Raw genomic sequence first — 15,986 nt, forward strand, 5'->3', positions numbered from 1 at the left:
CATTATGCAAATTAAACTGGTTCTTAAAATTCTTGAACCAATCTTTGCTCACAGATTTGGTTGCTTCAAATACTGTGCTGGTACCTGCAGCACTTGTGGCTACATAAAAAGATTCTTTCTTTCTTTCTTTTTTTTAACAGGCTCTGGCTTCTTCTTAAATTATATCTGCATTAGAGTCACATATTTCCTTTGCACATCTTCATAATACACATTATCTTTTTAACTCATAAATTCTTTTAAGCTATAAACAACTATACATGCAAGCTAGAACATTTTATGAAAAATTTCTCTATTTCTATATAGAACATGAGCTTTCTGAGTCACAAGCAGATTTATCAAAACCTTCTAGATTCTAGTTAAGAAGCTTTGCTTTGCCATTTCATTTTCATATCTTGCAAGGAGAGTATCTTGCTCTTCTAGGTAATTCTAAGAAATACATATTATTATTCACAATTTTTTACTTACACCCCAGGGAACCAAATAAGAAATGAATAACTGATTAAGCAACCTGTGATGAAACATAGATAGTATGAAGATTTACTTATTAGTTAAGTGAAATGATCCTATAATAAAGCTTCAGGTGTTCTACGAAAATTTACAAATATATAACATTACAAACAAACACACATACATTCTAGAATTCTTAAGTCTCTGCTCAATACTAAAATAGTTGTTTCTATTGTTCTCAAACACCAAGAATGTATTTGTGTATTTGTATTTAATGTACTCTTATTTTATTTACTTCTTATTTTATTTTATTTGGCTTTTATTTTATATACATATTTTTATTTTACAATACTGTATTGGTTTTGCAATACATCAACAAGAATCCGCCACGGGTGGACATGAATTCCCAATCCTGAACCCCCCTCCCACCTCCCTCCCCATACCATCTCTCTGGGTCATCCCAGTTCACCAGCCCCAAGCATCCTGTATCCTGCATCAAATGTAGACTGGCGATTTGTTTCTTACATGATATTATACATGTTTCAATGCCATTCTCCCAAATCATCCCACCCTCTCCCTCTCCCACAGAATCCAAAAGTCTGTTCTATACATCTGTGTCTCTTTTGCTGTCTTGCATACCGGGTTATTGTTACCATCTTTCTAAATTCCATATGTATGTGTTAATATTCTGTATTGGTGTTTTTCTTTCTGGCTTACTTCACTCTGTATAATAGGCTCCAGTTTCATCCACCTCATTAGAACTGATTCAAATGTATTCTTTTTAATGGCTGAGTAATACTCCGTTGTATATATGTACCACAGCTTTCTTATCCATTCATCTGCTGATGGACATCTAGGTTGTTTCCATGTCCTGGCTATTATAAACAGTGCTGCGATGAACATTGGGGTACACGTGTTTCTTTCAATTCTGGTTTCCTCAGTGTGTATGCCCAGCAGTGGGATTGCTGGGTCATAAGGCAGTTCTATTTCCAGTTTTTTAAGGAATCTCCACACTGTTCTCCATAGTGGCTGTACTAGTTTGCATTCCCACCAACAGTGTAAGAAGGTTCCCTTTTCTCCACACCCTCTACAGCACTTATCAGCAATTATACGCCAAAAAATGGACAACGTGGAAGAAATGGACAAATTCTTAGAAAAGTATAACTTTCCAAAACTGAACCAGGAAGAAATAGAAAATCTTAACAGACCCACACAAGCACGGAAATTGAAACTGTAATCAGAAATCTTCCAGCAAACAAAAGCCCAGGACCAGACGGCTTCACAGCTGAATTCTACCAAAAACTTAGAGAAGAACTAACACCTATCCTACTCAAACTCTTCCAGAAAATTGCAGAGGAAGGTAAACTTCCAAACTCATTCTATGAGGCCACCATCACCCTAATACCAAAACCTGACAAAGATGCCACAAAAAAAAGAAAATTACAGGCCAATATCACTGATGAACATAGATGCAAAAATCCTTAACAAAATTCTAGCAATCAGAATCCAACAACACATTAAAAAGATCATACACCATGACCAAGTGGGCTTTATCCCAGGGATGCAAGGATTCTTCAATATCCACAAATCAATGTAATTCACCACATTAACAAATTGAAAAATAAAAGCTATATGATTATCTCAATAGATGCAAAGAAAGCCTTTGACAAAATTCAACATCCATTTATGATAAAAACCCTCCAGAAAGCAGAAATAGAAGGAACATACCTCAACATAATAAAAGCAATATATGACAAACCCACAGCAAACATTATCCTCAATAGTGAAAAATTGAAAGCATTCCCCCTAAAGTCAGGAACAAGACAAGGGTGCCCACTTTCACCGCTACTATTCAACATAGTTCTGGAAGTTTTGGCCACAGCAATCAGAGTAGAAAAAGAAATAAAAGGAATCCAAATTGGAAAAGAAGTAAAACTTAATGTACTCTTTTAATACAAGCTGGGTAGATTTCAAACTATTGTCATCCCTCTAACAGAGAGGGGTAAGCGAGTAGGCACTTGTTTCTGTTCCCTACCTCTTGAGTTCTATTGGAAGGACTGACGCTGAAGTTCCAATACTTTGGCCACCTGATGCAAAGAGCCAACTCATTGGAAAGACTGATTCTGTGAAAGATTGTAGGCAGGAACAGAAGTGGAGGACAGAGCATGAAATGGGTGGATGGCGTCACTGACTCAGTGGACATAAGTTTAAGCCAATTCTAGAAAACTCCAGGAGATAGTGAAGGACAAGGAAGCCTAGAGTCCTGCAGTCCATGTGGTTGCAAAGAGTCAGACAACTTAGCTACTGAACAACAACAATAACAGCTCTTGAGTTACACCAACCAAGGCTTCCCTTGTGACTCAGCTGGTAAAGAATCTGCCTGCAATGTGGGAGATCTGGGTTCGATCCCTGGGTTGGGAAGATCCCCTGGAGAAGGGAAAGGTTACCCACTCCAGTATTCTGGCCTGGAAAATTCCATGGAGTGTATAGTCCATGGGGTCACAGAGTCGGACACGACTGAGCAACTTTCACTTTAACACCAACAAAAGCTGGACTCTTACCTATTTTACATATTTGTTTTACATAAAGAAGGGGAAACCCAACAATTAATTAACCATGGAACTCATTTGACACAGCAATGATACTATTAGTTTTTAATGCATTTGGGCTCCATATTATTAAATATTAATTTAAAAAGTAGACCTTCCTACCCTAAAATTTGATCACCAATAAGAGTCATAGAACTCACAATTAGTTGAAGAATAGTTTTTTCCAATATTTTTCAAGATTGTTTTATGACCCAAATCAGGAGTAGCAATATCTTTGTTTCTTAAATGGAAATTAAATACATCAAGGTTTCTAAACGTATACTTTATTCAAAGCTCTCGTTTATTTTGCAGACTTAATATAGAATAGATTTGCAACTATTCTTTTGCAGTCAAATGTTCTCAAACAGGTTTAGTTAGGCTATATTTTTTTCTGTCTTATACAAATACATTCTTCAGCCTTCTGTAAATACATGCCAAGGAATCAAATCATACCTTCCTGGTGAGGCTTCTAAATTTTTTCCTCTTGTGCAGGGTCAATAAGCTCAGCAACCTGTCATCTACAATGTCTTTTCAAAATTTATTGTGCTAACAATCCCATTCCCCATATACTATGATAATAACATTTGTAAAAGTATATAAATTAATGAGTATGAGTATATCAACCAATGAATTCCTGAGAATTTTCATTATTCATGTGAAGACTTGTCCTAAGATGTGAGGACATATAATTGCAACATATAATTCAGTCGGATACAAGTTACAAATTTGTTTCTTGGCAAAGTCATTCTCTATTCTAGACAATGGTCCCCAAACATAAACTTGTACTTATGTCAGAACCTTTATAAATATTTACATACTTGCCTGATTAATTATGGTTTTTATTCAGCTCTTTGGCAGTTGTTTCACAATATTTGACGAGTTCTCACAAATGATTAGTTTGAAAATACATATTTGAGAATATTTGCTCCAAACAAATGTTAACTATCTGAGCTTGATATCAGGAGTCAGAAGAAACAGAATCAACATAGCTAGTCATTTCAAATTTTGTTTTCTTGCATCTATCTCAGATCCCCTTTTAGCTTTTTTCCCATGGGGCACCTACTTCAGAGATTGAGAGTTTGGCAGTTTGATTAATAAGCAGTTTCTTGTCACTTGGTCCTCCCACACTCAGTTAAGAGGCTTCAGTGGGGTCCAGAATACTCATATATTACAAGTCCTCAGTTGAATCCTTTTGATTCAAGTATTCCAATGTTGGGTGGGAAAAGGGTAATTTTCATTTAGCCATTAAGTGAATGCTCTGACTTATTATTTCTAATATTCCCTTTGTTTTCTCAAGGCATATAATTATAAAAATTGTGTTAAGGGCCCCTAAATTAAAAGGGTACATCCTTTCTCAGATTTACAAGGGCTCCTTATCCTGATGAAGAAAGTAAAAGGAAAGAAAATAGACACCATTTCACATACCATTTCCCTCACATATTTAACCCTCTATATAAACCAGTCTTTATTAATCAAGGTTTACATTTGAGGAGACTGGTTTCCTAAGAGTATAAGTAACATCAAGTTCAAAAAGTCAATAAGCCACAGAAATGAGATACCAATAGTGATCTCACTGATGCCAAGTCCCACAAACTATTACATTATGCTGCCTTCTCCACCAAATAGGTGATAATAGTGAAAGAATGGAAGCCTCTTATACAATGCTAAATTGTATTCATTATTTGACTAGTGTCTTGGTGAAACTCATGCTATAAATATCTCGGGTTTCCCTAGTGGCTCAGTGGTAAAAAAAAAATCTGCCTGCAGTGCAGGAGCCACAGGAGATGTGGGTTCGATCTTTGGGTTAGGAAGATCCCCTGGAGGAGGGCATGACAACCATGCCCTTGCCTGGGGCCATCCAGTATTCTTGCCTGGAGAATCCCATGGAAAGAGGAGCCCGGCAGGCCACAGTCCATGGGGTTGCAAGAGTCGGACACGACTGAAGGGACATAGCATGCATAAATATCTGGAATGTTTTTAAATACCAACATTAAAATCTGCAGCTATTTTATTTTTAAACTATATCTTCACTTTTCGATTCCACGTACTAAGCGATTATTTTATCATCATATTGTGTTCTCAATTTCTTAGAAGACTAAATAAGAATTTTAATACTTTAGGAAAATGCAGGGTTAGTAGTATTTCAGGAAAATTTTGAGATTGAATTTCGAGGGAATGAATGAAATAATCTGTAAAGGATTTTCTTAAAAAAGGATATTCTTAGAACATTTAGAAATAAGAAAAAAACACCTGTTAGCTTTTATCATAAATATATAAGATTCTTCACATGCTCATTCTTCATCTATCAGATATGCATATTCAAGTAACATAATACAAAGTTTATCAAATTATAAAATATTTATGATGTTTGATACAAAACTTGGAGTGCCTTGATAAAGCACATGTTTATATTATGTTTAATACTAATGTTCACCTAGAATTTAGTGCCATGCTTGAGGGCATCATTTAAGCCATCTCTAAGAAGAAGGAAATGGCAACCCACTCCAGTATTCTTGCCTGGAAAATCCCACAGACAGTGGAGCTGGTGGACTATGGTCTAAAAGGTCACAAAAGTATCAGACACCACTTAGCGACTAAACAACAATAGCACTCTTTAGACGGTTCTTCTTTAAACTCATGTTTCTTTATCGTGAATACTGACACTGTGTAAGTCTGCTCAAACCAATACTTCCCATTTGTTTATAATCCACATTACTACTGTAACCTATACAATCTTATGGTAGCAATTAGACTTTGAAGTCTAGAAATCATTGGCTTCATTTTTCCTCTGTAAAGAGTTTTCATTCTCATTTCTTTTCTTTTTAAACTATTCTCTTTATCCCATTTGCTTTTCATATTTCTGTCTACTTTCCCAAAGAACTATGCTTAAGGAAGAAATTATGCAGCATTTGGAGACATATAGGGATCTCTATCAGCAGACACAAAATGTACACTGGCCCATGTCAGCTCTACTCACACCATCAAGTACAGTGCAATTACAGTAATTAAATTTAAAGCACTTCAATTATAAATCCTGACAGCAATGTGAATATTGGTTTATTGAAGAAGTCTCTAAGTAAGTACTTCTTGTCATATAAAGGAATAATCTTTAAAAATTAAAGTTAATGATAATTTTAATGAAAGAAACTCTCTACACTCTTTAACCATGTAAGTTCAATCTGGAATAAATGTGAACGATTAGAAAATTTTCATTTTAGATTAAACTAGTCCTCTGGACTCTGATTACTGCTGCATTTATGCCTGGTTTGGTTTCCAAACTAGCTGCATCATGACTAACTACTGTAATAACTTTTATAATGCATTTTATCACTATAGTCAAATACTAGGCTCAATAAGCAAGCAAAAGAATCACACAGTGTTGAGAAATTAATGGCTGTTATTGTGCAATTAATAGATTGTTTTAATATATTTTGTATTAATGTTCAGCATTTTTAGCATACAATTTAAAGTAACATTTTCAGATTAACTATTAAATATAAATACAACTATCTAACAAAATATAATGTATAGAAATGTAATTTATATTTTTGTTAAAATTGGAAACAGATATTTACTTTTAGAGGAATAGGAGTCCTAGGTTCTATTGCAGATTATAGTATTCTCCTCTCTAGCTGCAATTTTGGGTAAGCCATCATTTATTACTTTTTTCTAAATTCTATAGCAATAAAATGAGGCATATAAAACTTTTTAATAAAAGTTCTATAATTTAAATTATAAGCAGTTTGGGGGGAAAAAAAAAGCATTTTTAGAATGCAAATAAATCAGCCAGAAGCTAATTTTGTTCAGCTACCTTTTATTTTACTATTTCATTTTAACCTTTTGTTTACACAGGCAAGCACTGTTTCAGTTTCTTTTGTATCTAAAGAGTGTCCACTATTGGCATAAATTTGGAACAACTCACTTGCATGAGAAAAAGTGCAACAGAAGGAAAGTCACTTAACAGCCAATATTTGCTGTGCCTATTTTTTCCCCTCTAGCATCAGGAATATAAGCCCTGGCTTTTCCATGGAATAAAAGGGGAAAATAAATACACTGTAACTTCTGACTCTTGTCTCTTATACTACAGATGTCTAATATACCATAAATCTCTCTGCTTTTGCTTATGATACCTATTAGGTCTGTGCTCATTTCTGGAGTCTCTAGGGAAGAATCTGATCCAAATTGATTCAATTGGCAGGATTAATTTTCTTACCTTCCTTACTTGTGGTAAGGACCCATTTCCTTGCTAGCTCAAAAGATTGGTCTTTGTTTCTAAAGGCCACACACCTTCTTTCTCATGTTTCCATATATTCCCACTTCCTCCAAAAATGGTAGGTGAAATCTCATGCTTTATGTTATACTCCCTTCAGGTGTACCCTTCTGATGGATTCCCCAAATAAAAGGGAAATAATTTTTTTTTATTTTTTAACCAATGTTTAGTATTTTCAGTATACAGTGTTTATATATACTTTGCTACATTTATCTTTTGTATTTTCTATTAAGAAAGCCATTTACTCACAGCAACTATAAATTAAATATGCTCTGTTGTTTTAAGCCACCAAGTTTGTGGCTTTTTTATAGATGCCTTCAGAAATTAATATATCATGTATATAAAATTCTAGAGGAGGCAAAATTAATCTATAGTCACAGCAGATGTTGTCTGAATCAGGGATTAGGGCAGGGCTGCCTGAAAAGTGATACACAGAAACTTTCTGGGGAGATGAAAAATGTTATATGTTTTGACTGTGGGTAAAGGCTTCCCTTGTGGCTCAGCTGCAAAGAATCCACCTGCAGTGTGGGAGACCTGGGTTCAATCCCTGGGTTGGGAAGATCCCCTGGAGATGGGACCAGCTACCCACTCCAGTATTCTGGCCTAGAGAAGTCCATGGACAGAGGAGCCTGGCAGACTACAGTCCATTGGGTTGCAAGAGTTGGACACAACTTAGCAACTTTCACTTTCACATGGAACCATGAGTATGTATATTTATCATAACTCATGGAACTACACAAAGTTATGCTAAGTATACTTCACTAAATTAGAAATATGATTTGACAATCCAATGCTCATTTAATCTTACAAGTAAATCATCACACTGCCTCCATGCAAAGTGGGTAGGACAAAATGGACAGAAGACTAAGGTTTATCTTTTCACTATGGTCAAGTCCTATAAAAATATCATGGTTTCACTATGTTTATGCCTGGCTTTATGATACATCTCAAAGAAGGGCATCATCTGGGAAGCACTGAGATAGCAACCCTTGGTCTCAGAGGTGCTCTATGTTGACTTCCTAGTGGGTTGCTACCTTTGCCTTATGACTGCTGAAATTTGATTATAAATCACCCCAGCTTCTGAAAAAAAAATGAAAAGTCACTAACAATATTTTCCTTGTTTTGAGTAACAGCAGATGGTCAGTCAGAGTAAGACAGTAGAGCAATAATTATGACCAATCTGTCTTATTGTGTTTTAATGTCTCTGACCATAAGTATCCTGAAGAGCATAAGTGAAGCAAAGAGTCGGACATGACTTGGTGACTGAACAGACAGAACCTGCCTGTTAGGCAGGAGACCCAGCCTCAATCCCTGAGTTGGGAAGATCCCCTGGAGAAGGGAAAGGCAATTCACTCCAGTATTTTTGTCTAGAAAATTCCATGGACAGAGGAGCCTGGCTTGCTATAGTCAGTGTGGTCACAAAGAGTCGGACACAACTGAATGACTAACACACTTTCACTGAGCATAGCTGAGGAATCAGTTTACTATTCTAAAATTTTTGCAAGGGAGAGTGAACAACTGATTCTACCAATAATTTGAGGAGCATTTATTAACTCCTGAGTGCATGAAATGTCAGCATATTTGCTTATCTCTAAATCAGGAGGCCATCCAGTTACTGACATTAACTTTAACATGCGGGAACAAACTCTTATATTGGATTGTAGAGGATATAAAAACAGCACACAGACATAGATAAAATTGTGAAGCATTGTAAGAATAAAGAGGAGAACTTACCTTGATTCTGTTACTTTCATGTTTAGAGTCACACTGAATTTTGGCATATCTAGAAAATATATATCCATATACATAATTTTATAAGTTAAAGCAACCATATCACTGACCAGAACTATGAGAAATAGGAAAGTCCCATAGTTCCCAGAATTTGAAAACTGCCTTCATAGTATAACCTTGGCTAATGATAACATGAAGACCTTTGTCCTAAACTTTAGTATATAGAGTTCAGACTTGGGCATGTGTTCATATTCATGGGCATCTTAATATATTGGCCCTAATATGTGTTTTCTTTTTATTTTATAAAGTATGTATATAATGTTGGGAAAAAAAGGCACAGGATCAAATTTATAATGTAACTGGAAAAGCTGACCAATTGGCTGCCAGGTTTATTTCAGAGGAATGCACTTCTCAGATTAAATGATATATGATAAAATCATACAAGTGACTATATATGTTAGCTTAGTGAAGACATTGAAGCACATAGGTGGATCCTAAAAAAGGGAAGAGCATATTCAGAAGTCAAATGAAATAGGGTTAAATGACTATAATACTTTTAACTAAAAAATTCAATATTACTGAAGAACAGAGCTCTAGATGTTGAGTTTTTGAAAGATATATCTGGAAAGATACAAGAATAAGAAAATAAACCAAAGGAAAGGGTTGTGATAAGACATACTAAGAGCAATGAAGGGCTCAGGGGTTTTCATCAAGGCAATAAAACACTCAGATCTTTCCGTATTGGAGAAATTGAAGGACTTTCAATCTTGGAACCTTCAGTAGACTTCCTCAAATATTATTGAGTATAGAAAGCAGCAGTAGACTGAAAAAGATCAAAGCTCCTGAGACTGTCAGAGGTTATGCGTACAGTTTGAAGCCAAATCCCTGAAGGGTAGGCTGAAGTTGATAAGGCTATAGAATTAGGCTATGGAAACTAAATGTTATTACCTCTGAAAATTCATTATCCTTTTTCCTTATAACGAAAACCTTTTTTTGTTTCAGAAAAGCTACTCACTCATTTGATAGGTAATTTACCTCAACCTACAGAAATCAACCTGAAACCCAGACTGGCCAGAGTATTCATAATAACCTCATAGTGAGACATATAAATTAAGCAGTTATTTGAAGCAATTAAGATGGATGCTGAGGAAGGAAGTTAGCTTTTATTACTCTTTGTCAGCTAAAAGAGCAATTTCTGCCATAATTTGGATAGAAACTAATTGATTTTTAAGTTACTTTGAGATTCAATGTTGTCACCACTATAAGTATCCTAACTGACATACATACTAATGGAAAAACAAAGTTACTTGGCATCAGAATTTAATAACATTTTAATGAGTTATAAAAATATCTATACTTTCATATAAGTATATGTATATATGATTAACTCAGTTTAACATACTTTACAACAAAAATAATACAGCATATTAACTAGAGGCAAAGTAATCATTAGTTGACATAAAGACTATCCATAATGTACTGAAACGCAGAAACGAGATGAACTAATACATTTTAATAATTTGAATCACAACCTAATGGTATATATAAATATTTAAAGCACAGGCAAAATCAATGAAATTTATTGTTGTGTGTTTATTTAAGAACCTTCATTCTTGCCTTTATACTGAAGTCCTATTTTAGCATTAGGTCAGAAATATTTTGTCCTAAGGCAGAACAACAGTTCAAATGTGTTATTTGCATTTCATATTAAGATTAATGCAGAGGCCTTAGGATTTTGAGTCTTCTGTGAAAACTGCTTTGAAAACCACTGAATTCCAAGTGACATATCTCGCTCTCATTCATGAATTAAATATTATATGTCAACTTTGCAATGAGGCATGCAGTGAATATACCTGAACAGCTCACTGTTTGGTTAGAAGAAGCACTTGGGAAATGTATGTTATGGCAGGGCTCTCCAACCTCTGGGAACTAATGCCTGATGATCTGAAGTGGAGTTGATGTAAAAAGCATACAACAAATATAATGCAGTTTAATCATCCTGAAACCATCCCTCCCACTGAACCATGGAAACATTTTCTTCCATGAAGTCAGCCCTGGCACCAAAAAGGTTGGGGACCACTGTTTATGGTATCAACATAATATTTCTTTTCTATTTCCCAAGAGAGTTAAATATCTTCTCCAAAGTTGCCACCACATTATGGGCTCCAGAGGTGAACATAGGCTGCAACTATGAGATTCACGAGCAGGCAAAAAGCTCTGCCCCAACTAAGCTGGGAATGCATGGACAGCAGCGACAGCCTAGGAGACCCACAAGCAAGGGCTGCTGTAACTGAACACCCCATATCAAGGGGATAATAGCCAGCACACACCAAAAAGAGACAGCAAGCACCCAAATTAAAAGCAGCCCCTCTATTCAAGAAAAGATGATGAAGTAAAATGACTTGAGCTCAAACTCATCTCCCCTGAAGAAAACACCAAAATCACAACTAACTGCTGAATAACCATCACACACACACACAAAAAAAAAAAACACTGGAATTTATAAAAAAGAATACTTCACACTCCAAAGACAATGGAGAAGTCACAATGAGACAGTAGGAGGGGTGCTGTCACAACATAATCAAATCCCACACCCTCCAGGTGGGTGACTCTCAGACTGGAAGACAATTAAATTGTAGAAGTTCTCCTACAAGAGAAAGAATTTTGAACCCTATCAGGCTCACCTGAGGGTCTGGAATCAGGAGGAGGAACACCCAAATTTTGAAAGCCAGTGGGGCTTGAGTGAAGAAGCTCCAAGGACTGGGGGAAACAGAGGCTCCACTCCTGGAGGGCACAGATAAAATTACAGATACTAGGATCCAGCACAAAGCAGTAACTCCATACTGTGAAAATGGCTATACTACCCAAAGCAATGCACAGATTTAATGCAAGCCCTGGATTTTTCACAGGACTAGAACAATTTTTTTTTTTAATTTGTATGGAAAGACAAAAGATCCTGAAGAGCCAAAGCAATCTTGAGAAATAAAAATGGAACTGGAGGAATCGGGCTCCCTGACTTCAGACTATAGTAAAAAGCTACAGTAATAAACAGTATGATACTGGTGCCAAAACAACAATAACAAAAATATAGATCAATGGAATAGGATAGAAAGTCCAGAGATAAACCCAAACACCTATGGTCACCCAATCTGTGACAAAGGAAGAAAGAATACACAGTGGACAAAAGACAGTCTCTTCAATAACTGGTGCTAGAACAACTGGACAGCAACATATAGAAGAATGAAATTAGAACATTCTCTAACACTATACACAAAAATAAACTCAAAATGAATCAAAGACCTCAAAGTATGGCTGGACACTATAAAAATCACAGAGGAAAACACAGAGCACTCTTTAACATAAATCACAGTAATATCTTTTTTTATCTACCTCCTACAGTAATGGAAATAATACCAAAAACTAACATATGGGACCTAATTAAACTTACAAGCTTCTGCACAGCAAAGGAAACCATAAAAAAAGACAATCCATAGAATAGGAAACAATATCTGCAAATGAAACGTCTGACAAGGGATTAATCTCTAAAATATACAAACAGTTCATGCAGTTCTGTATAAAAAAAATAAAACGTTATAAAAAAGGGCTGAAGACCTAAGTAGACATTTCTCCAAAGAAAACATACAGATGGCCAACAGGAACATGAAAAACTGCTTGACATCACTAATTTATCAGAGAAATGAAAATCAAAACTAAAATGAGTTATCACTTCACACCAGTCAGAATGGCCATCATCAAAAAGTCTACAAACAATAAAGGGACTTATTGGAGAGGATGTGATGGAAAGGGAACACTTCTACCCTCTTGGGGGGAATGTAAATTGGTACAACCACCACAGAGATTCCTTAAAAACTAAAAATAGGACTATCATATAATCCAGCAATACCACTCCTGGGTATATATCAGAAGAAATCCATAATTTGAAAATTATACATGCACCTCAACATTCATAGCAGCATTATTTATAATAGTCAAGAAAAGGAAGCAGCTAAATCCCCATCAACAGAGAAATGGATAAAGTTGTGGTATATATATACAATGGAATATTAGTCAAAAAAAGAATGATATAATGCCATTTGCAGCAACATGCATGGACCTGGAGATTATCATACTAAGTAAGTTAAACAGAGAAAAACAAACATCATATGAATTCACTCATTTGTGTAATCTCATTTAAAAAAATGATACAGATGAACTTATTCACAAAACTTCAACAGACTTACAGATATTGAAAACAAACTTATGGTTGCTGCTGCTGATGCTGCTAAGTTGCTTCAGTCGTGTCCGACTCTGTGCAACCCCATAGATGGCAGCCCACCAGGCTCCCCTGTCCCTGCAATTCCCTAGGCAAGAACACTGGAATGCATTGCCATTTCCTTCTCCAATGCATGAAAGTGAAAAGTGAAAGTGAAGTTGCTCAGTTCTGTCTGACTCTTCGCGACCCCATGGACTGCAGCCTACCAGGCTCTTCCGCCCATGGGATTTCCAGGCAAGAGTACTGGTTACCAAAGGAGAAATGTGGCGAGGAGGGATAAATCAGGAGACTGGGGTTAACATATACACACTACTATATATAAGATTGGAGAAGGAAATAGCAACCAACTCTAGTATTCTTGCCTAGAAAATCCCATGGACAGAAGAGCCTGGAGGACTACAATCCATAGTATTGCAGAGTCAGACAAAATTGAAGCAACTTAGCACATATATAAGATAGATAACCAACAAGGATCTACTGTATAGCTCAAGGAACTCAACTCAATATTTTGTGATAACCTGCATGAGAAAAGAATCTGAAAAAGAATGAATATATGTATAACTGAATCACTTTGCTGGACACCTGAAACTAACACAACATTGTAAATTAAATATACTCCAATAAAACTTTAAAAAATGATAACCTATTCCTTTTTGCAAAGTCAAAAAGAATATGTTCAATATTTTGAATTACATCAAACATGATTTTCTATCGAAAACTCACTAAAAGTAATAAAACACTGAGTAAACATTAATAGATCTATTGAATCAATGACAGTGGGAGTCTATAAAAAATGTTTACCAATTTTACTCAAGTCCGTATGGTACCACAAAGGGTAATAAAGCCAAGAAACACAAAAACAATATCAAGTATCCTTTTTTTAACTTTAGATAATCTAGTCTATTTATAAGTAATTACTAATAGGACTGCTGTACAGAAAAATAACACTGAACATGGTTTTCTTTTGATTTTAAGGCTCCATGGAATATTAATTTCAGCGGTTATGAGAATATCACACTCCTATGATTCAAAGTTCAATCAATCACAAATCAAATCAGGACATCCAGACTGTGCTGGGTTTCCTGTTTGTTCAAACATCAGTGTCACTGGGATCCAGTTCATATCAACCATCATAAAGTGTGTCAGGTACTATGCACACACACCTCAGTCCTGGTGGTAGAACCTGCAAGGCCTTGATAACTGGTTCCTGCTCTTCAGCCCCCCGCCCAGAGAACAGTTAGGCCCATGGATGAGAAAGCCTTTGCAGAAGTCCAGGAATCCAGTTGAATAGTTCTATCAAACTTTGGAGGTTAAAAAATACATATGTATGAATTTGGATGCATCGGAAAGGGAAAGAAGGACAGTTTGACTTTACCTGCATAACCCCTCCCCCAAGGCAGCACACATGAGTGCCAAAAGAGACCACCCTGGACCATGATTTCTCACTTGGGGAAAGTGAAAGCATGAGAATGAGTACTCAAGATTCCCCAGGCAAGTGAGATGCAGCCCAAGAGCATCATTTCTTTTTCACCCCATCCAGAGAACTGAGTCATGAGCTGCACTACTTAGGGCAGGGAAGATGCTGGGAGAGTGGCAGAGGTCACTGAAGGGATGTGGATCCAGAGATTGTTAAATGCCTCTTGTACACCATCAAGAAGCCCATCCAAGAGCCACTGGAGAAGGCTTACCTGTGATTCTTCCCAACTTGCCCATGAGCACCCCCAGTACTTTGTGCAACTCACCCACACACCCTCTAACGGTGTGGCCAGTTCCCTGTACATACTCTTAATGGCAGGAACAACAAGCTTTGGCAGATGGCTAGTAAGCATTGCAGAAAATCAGCCAGAATCTGCAGACCAGGAAGCAACCACAAATTTGGGCTTTAGAGTCACCACTGGGAAAGTCAAAGGGAAGCTGTCACCTAGTGAGCTGCAAGATGGAAAGAAGCTTAAAACTTTTGCCAAAAGAAGCAGCAAGAAGTGTGATGCAGTTGTAACCACAGAGAGACTGAGGAAGCCTCAGAATCCCCAGTACAGCAGTGGGAAGGTATTTCTTTCCTAAAGTCAGCCAGTAAAGACTGGAGAAAGTGCCTGCTACTTCTAATGGAAGGATAGCAGCTGCAAGAACTTTAAGGAAAAAAATTAAAAAATCATGGAAACATGACTCCAACAAGGGATGGCAGCAATCTGCTAGTAATCAATTCCCAAAACTTCCCGATAAAAGAATTAGAAATAGCTGGGTTTTTCTCTTGCGGTGAGAACATCCACACTCGTAGCAGCTTTACGTGTACAAAAAGTATTAACTAGTCGCCGTGTTGTACTGTCACATCCCCATTATTTACTTATTTTATAACTAGAAGTTGGCTTTTTCTTGTCCTTGCTCAGGTATTCGATTGCACATGGTCAGAAGGGCCCAGGCAGCTGCTGATCCCCCACGCTGCCCTGGGCCAAGAAGGCAAGAGCAGGGCTTCCCACTTCCCAGTAGCAGGGGTCCTAGAGGACTTCAATCAGCAAGCGCAGCCGCACGCCCTTGCAGACGGCAAATTGGAGGCTTGTAGGAGGAATCACCGTCTATGGGGTCGCACAGAGTCGGACACGACTGAAGTGACATAGCAGCAGCAACAGGAGGAACCCCTACCTCTGCACCCCACCACACTCCACCACCCGCCCATGGGCGG

Source organism: Oryx dammah, unplaced genomic scaffold (assembly GCF_014754425.2).
Source record: "Oryx dammah isolate SB20612 unplaced genomic scaffold, SCBI_Odam_1.1 HiC_scaffold_3, whole genome shotgun sequence".
NCBI classification, from domain to species: Eukaryota; Metazoa; Chordata; class Mammalia; order Artiodactyla; family Bovidae; genus Oryx; species Oryx dammah.